Raw genomic sequence first — 11625 nt, 5'->3', positions numbered from 1 at the left:
GATTCCCTGATACTGGAGGGGTTGGGGGTTTTCTGTGCACTTTGTACGAGGGGAAGACCTGTGCCATTTCAGCCACACCCAGCCTGTCAGTACCGTAAGGACTGAACAGTGTTGGAAAGCAAGGGAGGTGGTATTGGGTTCTTCCCGCAATCTGCACATAGACCTCGGTGGAGAATCAACTCCATTTCAGTTATCGGAGAATTTTTTGTAAAGGATCTCAACTGTGCAAAAGATGGGACTTGTGTTTTTGTAGTGTATGTGCTGTTGAGCTGCTTGTTGTAGTTGAGGAGAGAACCTCCCAGGCAGTTTTTGATCCCCTAACCCAGGCAGGGAAGAAAGGGGATTGTCCTCAGCAAAAGGCTGGGTGTTTGTTGTTTTGGACCCCTAACCCAGGCAGGGAAGAAAGGGGTTGTCCTCAGCGAAAGGCTGGGTGTTTTGTTGTTTTGGACTCCTAACCCAGGCAGGGAAGAAAGAGGTTGTCCTCAGCTAAAGGCTGGGTGTTTGTTGTTTGTTGTTGACTACTTGGGATCACGAAGAGACAGGCTGTTTTGTAACTAAGGTAGAACCTCCCAAGTAGTGTGGTCTCTTCACCCGCTCCAGGGACGAGAAGGGAAACACAGTTTTAGCTGTGCTTTTTGTGTAATTTTAAGTGTGCCTTCCTGAGAGTGGTTTTAGTCCCTTTGTAAAAATGTCTGAAGAAGATAAAAATGCTTTTTATGCTTTGCTAGCTAAGTATAATGCCAGACCCTCCCACGGGGGAGAAGATTGGGCATACAGTAACTGGTTTAATTTAGAAAATGTGATTGATAGGATACATTCTTTGCAACATTAAACAAAATTCAAACTGGGCAGAAATAAGACCATTCTCTGCTCACTTTTGGGGGCCTGTCTTACGCCAGCTATAGAAACTCACTTTACGCGAAGAAGTGAAGAAAGAGCAATTATTGACTCCCTACAAAATTTAGTGGAAATTTTGCAAAAACAATTAGATGAAGAAAGGAATGACAATCATGCTTTGAGAGATGAGATTCATTCTTTAAGAGATGAGAATCATTCTTTAAGAGCTGCCCTAAGACAAGAACATACCAACACTTTAAAACACACTGATTTGCCAAAAGAAACAGAAGAGAAAGAAACTAATCAAATATATCCTCAAAAAGAACTAACTCTGATGAAAAATAGTGGGGAATATTGCTGCCCTAGCTTGAGACATTTGGTTAAAACAGAATACAGTTTTATCAACGATGAGAATTTTGACCCACAAATAACCACTACAAAAATCCTGTACACTGCTACTGAATCATCAGAAGAAGCAGCTAGTGGGTACTGGGGACATGGGATTTCCTAACAACAGAAGTCAAACGTAACTTATGGTCCCTAACTCAGTGTGCAGTTTATTGGGGAGCAGGGCTTAACCCTTTGGAAAGGGGAGACCTTGTAGCTTTAGTTGGTACTCCCGACCAACTCCTAGAAAACATTAAAAAAGCTGCTTGCTTGCAAATTATACATGAAATAAAACTCACTGCTGGCTATAAATCACCTATGCAATTACCTGTAAATGTAAAACAATACCCTCCTCCTTCTGGTGCCAAAGAAGGGCTCAAACCAGTTATACAGGACTTGCAAAACTCCCCTGTATGGTCAATCCAAAAACCCAAACCTGACAATGGGGCTGTTTATCAATATATTGGTGATACCCTTGTGGGAAGAAATGAAATAGAAGTAGTGGGGGATACCCAACAAAAAATAATCTCCCATTTGGAATGCCCTAACTTGCAAATTGCCACAGAGAAAATTCAAACACCTTCTCAGGAAGTGAAGTTTTTGAAGACAGCCACTACTGGGACTGTCCCCCCTAACGGGGTGGCCCAGAAATTCTCAGTAACAGAAGGAACTGTAAAAAATCTGGCAATAACAAAAACTGAGAGCTTGGGTAGCAGCTATCACAAACCTATCTTGGTAATTAAAATAGCCTCTGCTCTCTCCCCCAAACGATCTTTGTTGACTAATTCTTCGTTCACTAATGTTGTTTCTGCTGAACAAATTATTGCTGGGGGACGGGGTGGCTCTTGGGTTGGGTTGCTGATGGTTATTTGGAGTGTTTTGCAGCTTGAAGTGCAGAGTGCCTCCTTTGTCTGCAACTGCACTGATTCTCATCCTGTGTTTAAAGGAGGTACAAGAGTGGCTCCCTTTTTGGCAGCGAATTATTGGGAAGTTAACAGAATTCCAATCTGCATTACATGCTGAATAGTTCCATCACTTTAACCTCCTGCCTCTTTGTGGCAGATTCTGTTGTGTTTACTTTTCACAGAATAATACCATGGAACATGAAGATTAATTGCTGAATCCCTCATTGAACCTGTATATTTTGTGAAGATTCAAAATCAAAGTGAACTGTTGTACAATTTTCCTATGAAATTATGTGTGGTAAAAACAATATAAAATACTGAGGGGAACTTGATGTTAATGTTATAACACCTACTATCCAACCACCGGTTATAGTGAGCCTGAAAATCTTTAAAATTGGATCTTAGGTAATTTGGAAAACTGGCCAACAAAAAATATGGTTTAAATCGGCATGGTCTTTTAAACAAGTCAAATTGCCAGTGCAAGACCAGGAGGATCCTCTCAAGAAACAAACAAGAGACATAACTGGTGTTGTGGGAACAAGATTGGGAATTTTGAATAGTATTGATTTAGAAGTATTAATGAATAAATTGGCTAACATTTCTTTAGCTCTCTGCTGTATCCAAGTTCAATTGTGGATGCAGTCAGTTGCTGCCTCAATTATATGAGAAGTGGAGGAAACCACTTTTCCTACTGAAATTCAGAGAATAATTTGGAATAATGTTCATGATTTTGAAAAGGAATTCCAATCCTGGTGAAACTACTATCCTAGCATAAGCACAGCCACAGCCTTTGCACTGACCATATGTAACGCTTCAGTACATTCAATATTCCCTCTCATTGCATTAAGGCTGAATCATGACAGAGCTATTCTCTATCCTTTAGAGCATAGAGAATGGGCCCATCAAATTGGTGAAAAATAACAAACTAATAATTTGGAAACTTACATTGTCTGGAAACAACAAGGGTTTATCTGTAAAAGTAATGCAATCAGAGCTCAAGATATTTGCTTACACATAGATCAGAATGTCTGTAACTTTGAAAGTTATTCAAAGGAGATTCCTGAAATGCTATTGTGGTGTACGAGCAATGGGTGTGCATGCTTAAGAATTGCTTGTGATTTAGTGTTTGTAGAAAATGTAGCAGTGGATTTAAAATAAAAATCATTCAAATTTTTGTGTTTGTATGATTGGTATTATTCGTTTTAGCAATGTTAAGTTTTTTGTTTGAAAATGGTTTTAGAAAAACAATTGCTTTAATCAATTTTGTTAAACATGTTATAATCAATATTGATTTACTTTAATGTTAATTGTTTAAAGTTATTTTATTAACTGATTCGTTTTAATATTGTTTGAATAATTGTTTGGAAGTTATTTTATTGATTTGTATTAATTTTGATTGTTCAAAAGTTTTCAACTAATATGATTGTGATTTGTTTGAAAAATTGTTTTTCAATTTGTTGTGAAAATTGTTTTTCAATCAATTTGTTGTTATTATTTTTCTTTATTATCTTTGTGTCTATTTCTTTCCTTTTCCTTTCCTCTTTCCCTCTTATCCCTAATTTTCTGCCCCTGTTTTCCAGGATATGCTACCAATGACGGGTCCTGAAAATGCTACAACGTCGTAACACCACACTGATGGAGTTTCTCAGCGATGCTTGTTGGTCACGGGGTGGTGTAAGAGTCCATCTAAAAGCCTCTCATTTGTTCTGCCCAACGACCCTCGCCTGAGGCCTAAAGAACTGCAGTTTAAAGGCGCTGGCCAGGGAAGAGAAGAATGCCAAGTGACTGTTCTCAGTTGGTGCCCATCCCAACCAGGGCCAGTCTGCTCCCTCAGGTGTGAGAACAATGAACTGGTCACGGTGTGCTGCTCCTACACAGGCTACTTGCTGCAGAACTGGTCACAAGGACCGTTGGTGTGCCTGGAGCTTGCCATGGTGCGCTGCTCCTATGCAGGCTACTTGCGCACCATCCTGTTTCCACCTGCTTCTTGGAGCAACGATCTCCATATACAATAGTCCATAAATCTTCTCCCCTTTTGGCCAGTCGCCCAACGCCTTGGAAAAGACTATAAAAGACACCCTCAAACTAAAGACCCCCGAGATCTCCCGGGACGGCAACGGATCTCTATTGGCTCGTTCCACGAAGATTGTCTGCCCGTCTTGGTAGCTATAATCCCAACCCATTTTCTCTCTCTCTGTCTCTCTTTTTCTCTCTCTCTGTCTCTCTCTCTCTCTCTCTCTCTGTCCCTCTATCGCATTTTGTTGGCACTAAATAAAAGTGCATCTTTTGCAAAAGTAAACTGATTTTGTCCCCTGCTGTGTCTTTTGCACTTTGAGATCCCTAAAAGAACCTATCAGGACTCTGCATGTGGTGTGGACCCTGACACTGCAGTACCATGCTTTGTCACAAGGAGGCAGGACTGCTCCCAGTGGGAGGCTGTAGTACCGGCTTCTGTCCATAATGGCACAACACTGTTTGAAAGGATGGGCTGCAGTACCAGGCTATATCCACAAGGGGTCAGCAATTTTGGGGGGAAGGGGGTGAGGGTCCCTGTAGTGCAGTATTTTGTCCACAAAGGGGCTAGACTGCTCAGCCAGGGGCGGGGGGGAGGTGGGGGCTGCAGTACTGGGCTGTGTCCACAAGGGGGCAGCTCTGCTCAAGGAGGGGGGTGGGTACTGTATTGCGTTGTGTCCACCATAGGGCAGCCCTGCTCGGGGGATGGGCTACAGGACCATACTGTGTCCACAAGAGGACAGCACTGTTTAAAAGGAGGGGCTGCAGCACCGGGTTGTATCTGGAATGGGGTAGCACTACTCAGAAACGGGGGGGACTGCAGTACCATGCTGTGTCTACAAGGGGGCAGCACTGTTCGGGGGGAGGGGTGCTGGAGTGTCATTCTTTGTCTACAAGGGGTCAGAACTGCTCGGGGGGTTGCAGTACCAGGTTGTGTCCACAAGATGGCAGCACTGCTTGGAATGAGGGGCCTGCAGCACCAAGCTGTGTCCACAGGGGACAGCACTGCTCAGGGGGCAGGCTGCAGTACAGGGTTTTGGCCAGAAGGGGGCAGCACTGTTCAGGTGGCTGGGCTGCAATACCATGCTGCGTGCACAAGAGTAGAGAAATGCTCAGGGAGGGGGGCTGCAGTACCATGCTGTGTGCACAAGAATGCAGCAGTGCTCAGGGAGGGGGGCTGCAGTACCATGCTGTGTCCACAGGGTGGCAGCACTGCTTGGGGGGAAGGCTGTGGTAGCAGTTAGTGTCCAAATTTGGGCACTACTTTGGGGAGGGGGGTGCTGAAGTACCGGTTTTTGTCCACACTGGGGAAGCACTGAACTGGGGGGGAGGCTGCAGTACGAAGCTGTGTCGACAAGTGGCAGGACCGCTCAGAAGTAGGGGGCTGCAGAACTGGGCTATGACTAAAAAGAGACAGCACTGGTTGGGGGAGCCCAGGCATTGAGAGAAGGTTGAAGAAGCTGCTCAAGGAGTCAGAAGCAAAACTCCAAGTCCCTTGGAGCTTCAGTGGCCCCACTGAGAGCAGAGACTGCCAAAGGCTCCCAAGGGACTGGTGAGAGCAGATCCTTGAGGGCAGGATTGCAGGAGCCAAAAGCTGTGAGCAGGGAACTGCAATGCTGAGCAAGGCCTGGGTTGGTTGGAGGCAGCAGAAAGGCCAAGGCCTGAGCTCAGGCCTTGCTCAGCAGGGCCTGTCCCTCATGGGTGGTTCGGGGCTGTGCCTGGGGCAGTGGGATGGGAGGGGCAGCAAGGACAAATATTACCAAACTGCAAGCCCTGCCAGCCTGCTCAGGGAGGGCTGAGGCAGAAGCAAAGTGCAGCCCCTGCAAGGAAAGTTCCTTCTGTGGGGCTCCAGAGGTGCTGCCTGAGCCCAGGGCACAAAGGCCTGGGTGCCTCTTGCCCTGCCAGCCCTGCCCAGCCTTTGGCCATCTCTCCTTCTGTGGGCCCCTGCCCCACCAAAAAGCAGCTTGGCTGCAGCCAGCTGAAGAAGGATTCCCCCTTCCTTCCCTCTACTGCTGCTGCCGCTGAGCCGCCGGAGCGCGCAGCCGTTCTTCCGTGGCCTCTGTGAACCTGACAGAGGAGTCGCCACGCACCCCGCGGAACGAAACAAACAAAGAAACATATAAACAATGAAGCGACTTCCTATTAGAGAAAGAACCAAATAAAGCAATGTAGGGATAAAGAAGACTGTTGGCTTGTGGCTTTCTTCTTTGGGTGTGACAAAGCATTTCGCAGGGAAGAATTGACTCTTCTGACAGTTTTGCCAGTGTGGACAGGAGCGGAGCATTGAAATTTCAAGTAGAAAAGAGAAATCGTTTCAATATTGTCATCTCTTTTCATTCTCTGTTGAGAGTTGCAGGTTGCCAAAAGACATGGTCTGCAACATTGAACTTGGTGCCAAGTTTCTTTTTCTTCCAGAGGATGAGGAGGGGAGGTATCCCAGAATCATGGAGTCTTGGCATGTTTTGGCTTTGAAGGGACCTGAAGACCACATCGCTGCAACCCCATGCTGCGCCTGTACCAGACCGACTTGTCCAGAGCTCCATCCAGCCTGGCCTTGTACACTGTCAGGGATGGAACATGAACAGCTTCTCTAGGCAACCTGTTCCAGGAAAGTCTTTTTTTCTGAATCCCTCATCTAAACCTACTCTTTTTCAGTTTGGATCCATTCTTCCTGATGCTCTCTCTTCCTGCCTTGTACAAAGTCCCTGTCCAGCTATCTTGTAGGTTGCTGTCAGGTACTGGAAGGCCGCAGTTCAGTCAAGCCTAAGCCTAAGTTTCTTTTGCAGGCTGAAGAAGCCTGGCTGTGCCAGGCTTTCCTTGTAGCAGAGTTGCTCCAGCCCTCGCAGCACCTCGGTGTCCCTGCTGGGCTCCTGCTGCAGCACGTCGCTGTCCTTGCAGGCCATGCAGGGTTGTGAATGCAGAGTCAGATGAAGCTTCAGAGTGTGCACAGAGCATGCCACACTCAATGAACTCCTTGCCTTCTTCTGCACTGTTGATATGAATTTAGAAGCTATAGATCAGGTAAAAGGGACAAAGTGAGTGAAGTGAACACACAGCTTTACAATCAACCAATCTAATGGGTGGCCACTAGACAGTGGCCCAGCTCCCACATTACCTCTGTGTGAGGCTGAGCCATGCTGGCCCTTCCCCTTGTCCTCCTCCCTGGCAGTGACCCTGGGGGCAGCACTGCTCAGCTACCCCTGCCAGAGCTCCTGGGCCAAAGCCCCCTGAGCCGGCGGGGAGCCCAGACTTCCATTCCCAAGGCCGGGGTTCCGCACAAAAGTGTCCATGCCAAAGAGGTGAGCGAGTTTCCCTGGGAACAGAGGCACCCATGCTGGGTGGGACTGTTGATTTGCTGGAGGCTAGAAAGTGTCTGCAGAGACACCTGGACAGGCTGGATCATGGGCTGAGGCCACCTGTATGAGGTTCAACAAGGTGAAGTGCCCCATCCTGCACTTTGGCAACAACAGCCGTGGGAGGCTACAGGCTGGGGGCAGTGGCTGGAAAGCCGCCCAGCAGAAAAGGTCATGGGGATGCTGGTTGGCAGTGGCTGAATGTGAGCCAGCAAGTGCCCAGGTGGCCAGGAAGGCCAAGAACATCCTGTCCTGGGATATGCTTTAGTGTTGGCCATGGCAGTGTTAGCAGACTCAGATTATTAGGGGGATTCTCTGGACTTAAAGGGGTTTTCCAATGGAAGCAGTTCCGCAGCTCTAAACTTCCATTCCTTGTTTTGAAGGATGCAGTCCCAAATAGACCTGCATTTGTGTTCTTAAGGAATTTAGCATCTCCCTTTCCTTGAAAGTAAAGGGAACCAGGCTTTAAATGCTCTTGAAACACTTTAATTCCTTGATCTTCAGCTGTGATTTTCAATTGAGGTGCTTTTGTACAGAAAGATTGGACCATGAGATAAATGCAGGCAATTTAGCTGCAATGGTACTTGTTTTATCTGCTTTCCTGCTTCCTTTCCCAATGGTAGCAAATTTGGGAATATTTGTCCTGTGCTTTGAGTTCTGGCTCAGACTTGCTCACAGATGTGTTTTAAAATCTTATCTAGTCCTTTCTCCTGAAAAAAATCTTGCCGACTGGTGGGAATTGCTAGAGACAAGGCTTTCAAACCAGTCCCCAGTATGATTAGCCCAATGTCCCTGCTTAAATCCATGTATGCTTGTATTAGAAAGAGTGAACTATTCTAACTCCACTGCCCCCTCCCCTTTTTTTTTTAGTAGCACTTCAGGCAAGTCCTGTATGCCATTCCAAATCTTTGCTATCAAATATGTGATGTTCAGTGGGAACAACTCCAGAGCACTGGGTGCCTCCACTGCCATGGCCATCCAGCCATGGGGAGAGCAAATGTTGGGGCTGCCCCCATTCTGCAAACAGCAGTTTGCCCCTCACATGTGGACTGTGTGGCCATGATTTTGGCAGAATGTGGAAAATGCATTGTTTGAAGGTATTTTTATGTTGTCTAACATCACCTGACTGAAGCAGTTTGGTAGGCAGGACGCCCTGTGGCCAGGGCCATGGCAGGGATGGGTGGCTGTCACTTGCACTGGCAGTGTCATTTTTCCAGGCAGGCTCCTGACACAGTTGTGGGGGAAGGCACCAGCAGCTCAATCAGGCCCAGGGAGCAGCAGCAGCAGCACATTGAGGAGACCCTCATCTGCAAAGAGCCCCTCACCCCCTTTGCTCCCCCATGGCAGCACAAGATGATTCCACTGCAGGTAAAGGGCTGCAGCAGACTGGAGACTCCTTCAGCCAGGACTTGCTGCAATCTCATTCCTGCAGCTATGCTGGGAGGATGTTGGCTGCAGCAGGGGTGCCCATGCCCAGGAATGCTGCTCGGCTCAGGGAGGCAGAGTGTGCACAAAAACTGCATTCAATGCACTGATTGTGAGCCCCCTGAGCCGTTGGCAAGTGCAGCAGCTCTTCATTCCATGCAAGTGAGAGCCCAGCTTTGGAGCCTGTCCCTGGGAACAGGGAAACTGTGGGGACGAGGAAATAGATGTGAAGGTGTAAGGCCTCTTCCTTAATTTAGATAATGCCAAATGCCATAAATACCAAGGAGCTAACAGACATCCTGTTCCAAGTATGGCAGGAAAGGTTTAGACATAAGGTTTATAGATAAGAAAGCCATAAAACATGGTAATAGAGTGATTCCTATAAGTTGCATGCAAATATTAGGAAATTAGTATTTTGTAGGAGATTGGTTAATGGAAATTAGAATATTCAACATAGAAGAATAGTTACTGTATTGTAAACGGGAAATTGCTCTCTTATCCTCTTATCCTCTCTCTTATTCTCTCTATGTTCTATTCTCTCTTATTCTCTCTATGCTCTATTCCCTCTACGCGCTTACTCTCTCTTACACTCACTCATATACTCACGCCCTTGCAATAAACTACAAACTTCAAGACCAGAATATAGAGAGCTCCTGAGTCTGTCCTGATGACCATCCACCCAACTTTAACCCCCACAGATAACACTCTGAGGATGGTTCTGAATTTTCAGGGACAGTCAAAATGAGAATCGTTTTGAGGCTGGTGTTGCAGTGTTGGGTTTGGGTGTGTCTGCAGGAAAGAAAGCAGGAATAAACCCCTGCCACAATGAAGGAGAACCTTTGCATGGCCAATTTCCACCTAACAGACATACTGATCATATTGGCCCACTAAATACTGGGGACAGTGAATGAAGAGTGAAAAGCTTCTTTGAGGAGGTAGGAGAGATGAGACTTGAAGAAATAATTTTGCTGATGCAGGAAAAGTGATCAGACCCACTGGTCCCTTGGCTCATGCTCAGTTCTGCCAAATCAAGCATGGTCAGTTTTAACCACTCTGTTGAAGAGTATTTCAGAAGAACGTGCCCCGTGTTATTTCCATTAAGAAACTTTTGAATTGTCAGGAAGCGCCAAGATCAGAAATATTTTGAGGCAATTGCTGTTTATGTTGGGTTTCAGTGTCTCTGCAATAAAGAAAACAGGGAATAAACTCCTGAAGCAATGAAGCAGAGCAAAGGTGGAACATTTGGATGGTCAGTTTGTTCCCTAATGATATCGGCCAACTGAAGTAATCTACTGGGGTGTTCAAAGCTTCTTTTACTTCCAACACCTGCTTGTGTCCCAGCACTTTATTTGTTGTAAAGAAAAATAAACAAAATCCCCAGTCGACAAGCTGCAGCCCAGAACTGAGTGGGAATTACAGAAATGAAGGCCTTGAAAAGTAGCTTTGGAAAGCATCAACTTCCTAGACAGTGTCAAACTCTCAGGCCTGGCAGGGCCCAGGACTGGCTGCCCTTGGGAAGGGAAGGGAAAGGGATGGAGTTGGGGTGGGGGTTCTGTGGCCATGGAAACGAGAGAACCACGAGCGAGCGCGTCACAAAGGAGCAGCCCCGTGCTGGGGCTTGGAAGGTTGTGGGTGACATGGACACAGCGGCAGGAGATGCATCTGGCTCTGCTGTCTGTGCCCACTGCTGGCGATCGGAGTCACCCCACCTTGTTCTTGGGCTGGGGATCAGGCTCCTGTCACTGTCTGCTCCCAGAGAGTTCCCAAATTCAACCCCAGATACTTCTGCTAGACAGAAGCACTGGTTTAAACATGGATTTTACTAGAAAAGAAAAGGCCACAGAAGGAAAAGGTGAGGATAGAAAGGAGCTGAAAGGCCTGAGCCAAATGGAGAAAAATCCCACCAGTGTTCAGGGAAAATTGGTCCATGGTGGTCAGTGCTGGCCCTGTGTCAGAGTTGGTGGCTGACAGCTACAGGTGATCCTGCAAGGACGCCCATGGCATCACAACATTCTGTCATTAGTTTACTCTGCTTTCTCCTTTTTGACAGTAGCTAAATCACTCATATTTTCAGCTAGGACAGGGACTGTGGCCACAGCTGACCACAAATTGGACATGGTCAGGAGATGCAAGTCCTGTTTCTTTCTTTGCCATCAATGTTGGGTCTCACTACAGACAAATTTCCTGTTTTTCCTCTGCTTAGTGATTGGGTCCAACACTGAGGATGATATTACGGTGCTATAAAAACACCAGCAAGGCCTGCCCTGCTTGCTGAGAGCCCTTTGTGGTTTGCAGAAATAGCACTCACAGCTCTGTTGGTCTTTACTGAGTATTCACAAAAGGCCAACATCAAGAAGAAATCTTTCCTCCCCTCTTATCATCAGAGCTTTCCACCTTCAGACATGATAACTCGATAGTGTTCAGAAGAATTAAACACAGGCTAGATCCATGAAAAATAAAAACAAAGACATTTTCTCAAGAATTCAAAAGACCCTACTAGAGCTTCAACCATTGGACATGTACATGGTATGATAAAGGAGGAAGGTCATCTAACTCACCTGTTCCCTTGTGAGCATGGCTCAGCCTCACAGAGAGGTAAGGTGGGAGCTGGGCCGCACTCTGGCAGGAGGAAGGGTCTTGAGCCAGCCTGGAAAGCCTGTGCACATTGCCAGGGAATAGTACTGCCCTGCAGGTGCCCCCTGCCA

The sequence above is a fragment of the Oenanthe melanoleuca genome, chromosome 17 (assembly GCF_029582105.1).
Source record: "Oenanthe melanoleuca isolate GR-GAL-2019-014 chromosome 17, OMel1.0, whole genome shotgun sequence".
Lineage (NCBI taxonomy): Eukaryota > Metazoa > Chordata > Aves > Passeriformes > Muscicapidae > Oenanthe > Oenanthe melanoleuca.
Note: the sequence above shows the minus strand (reverse complement) of the source record.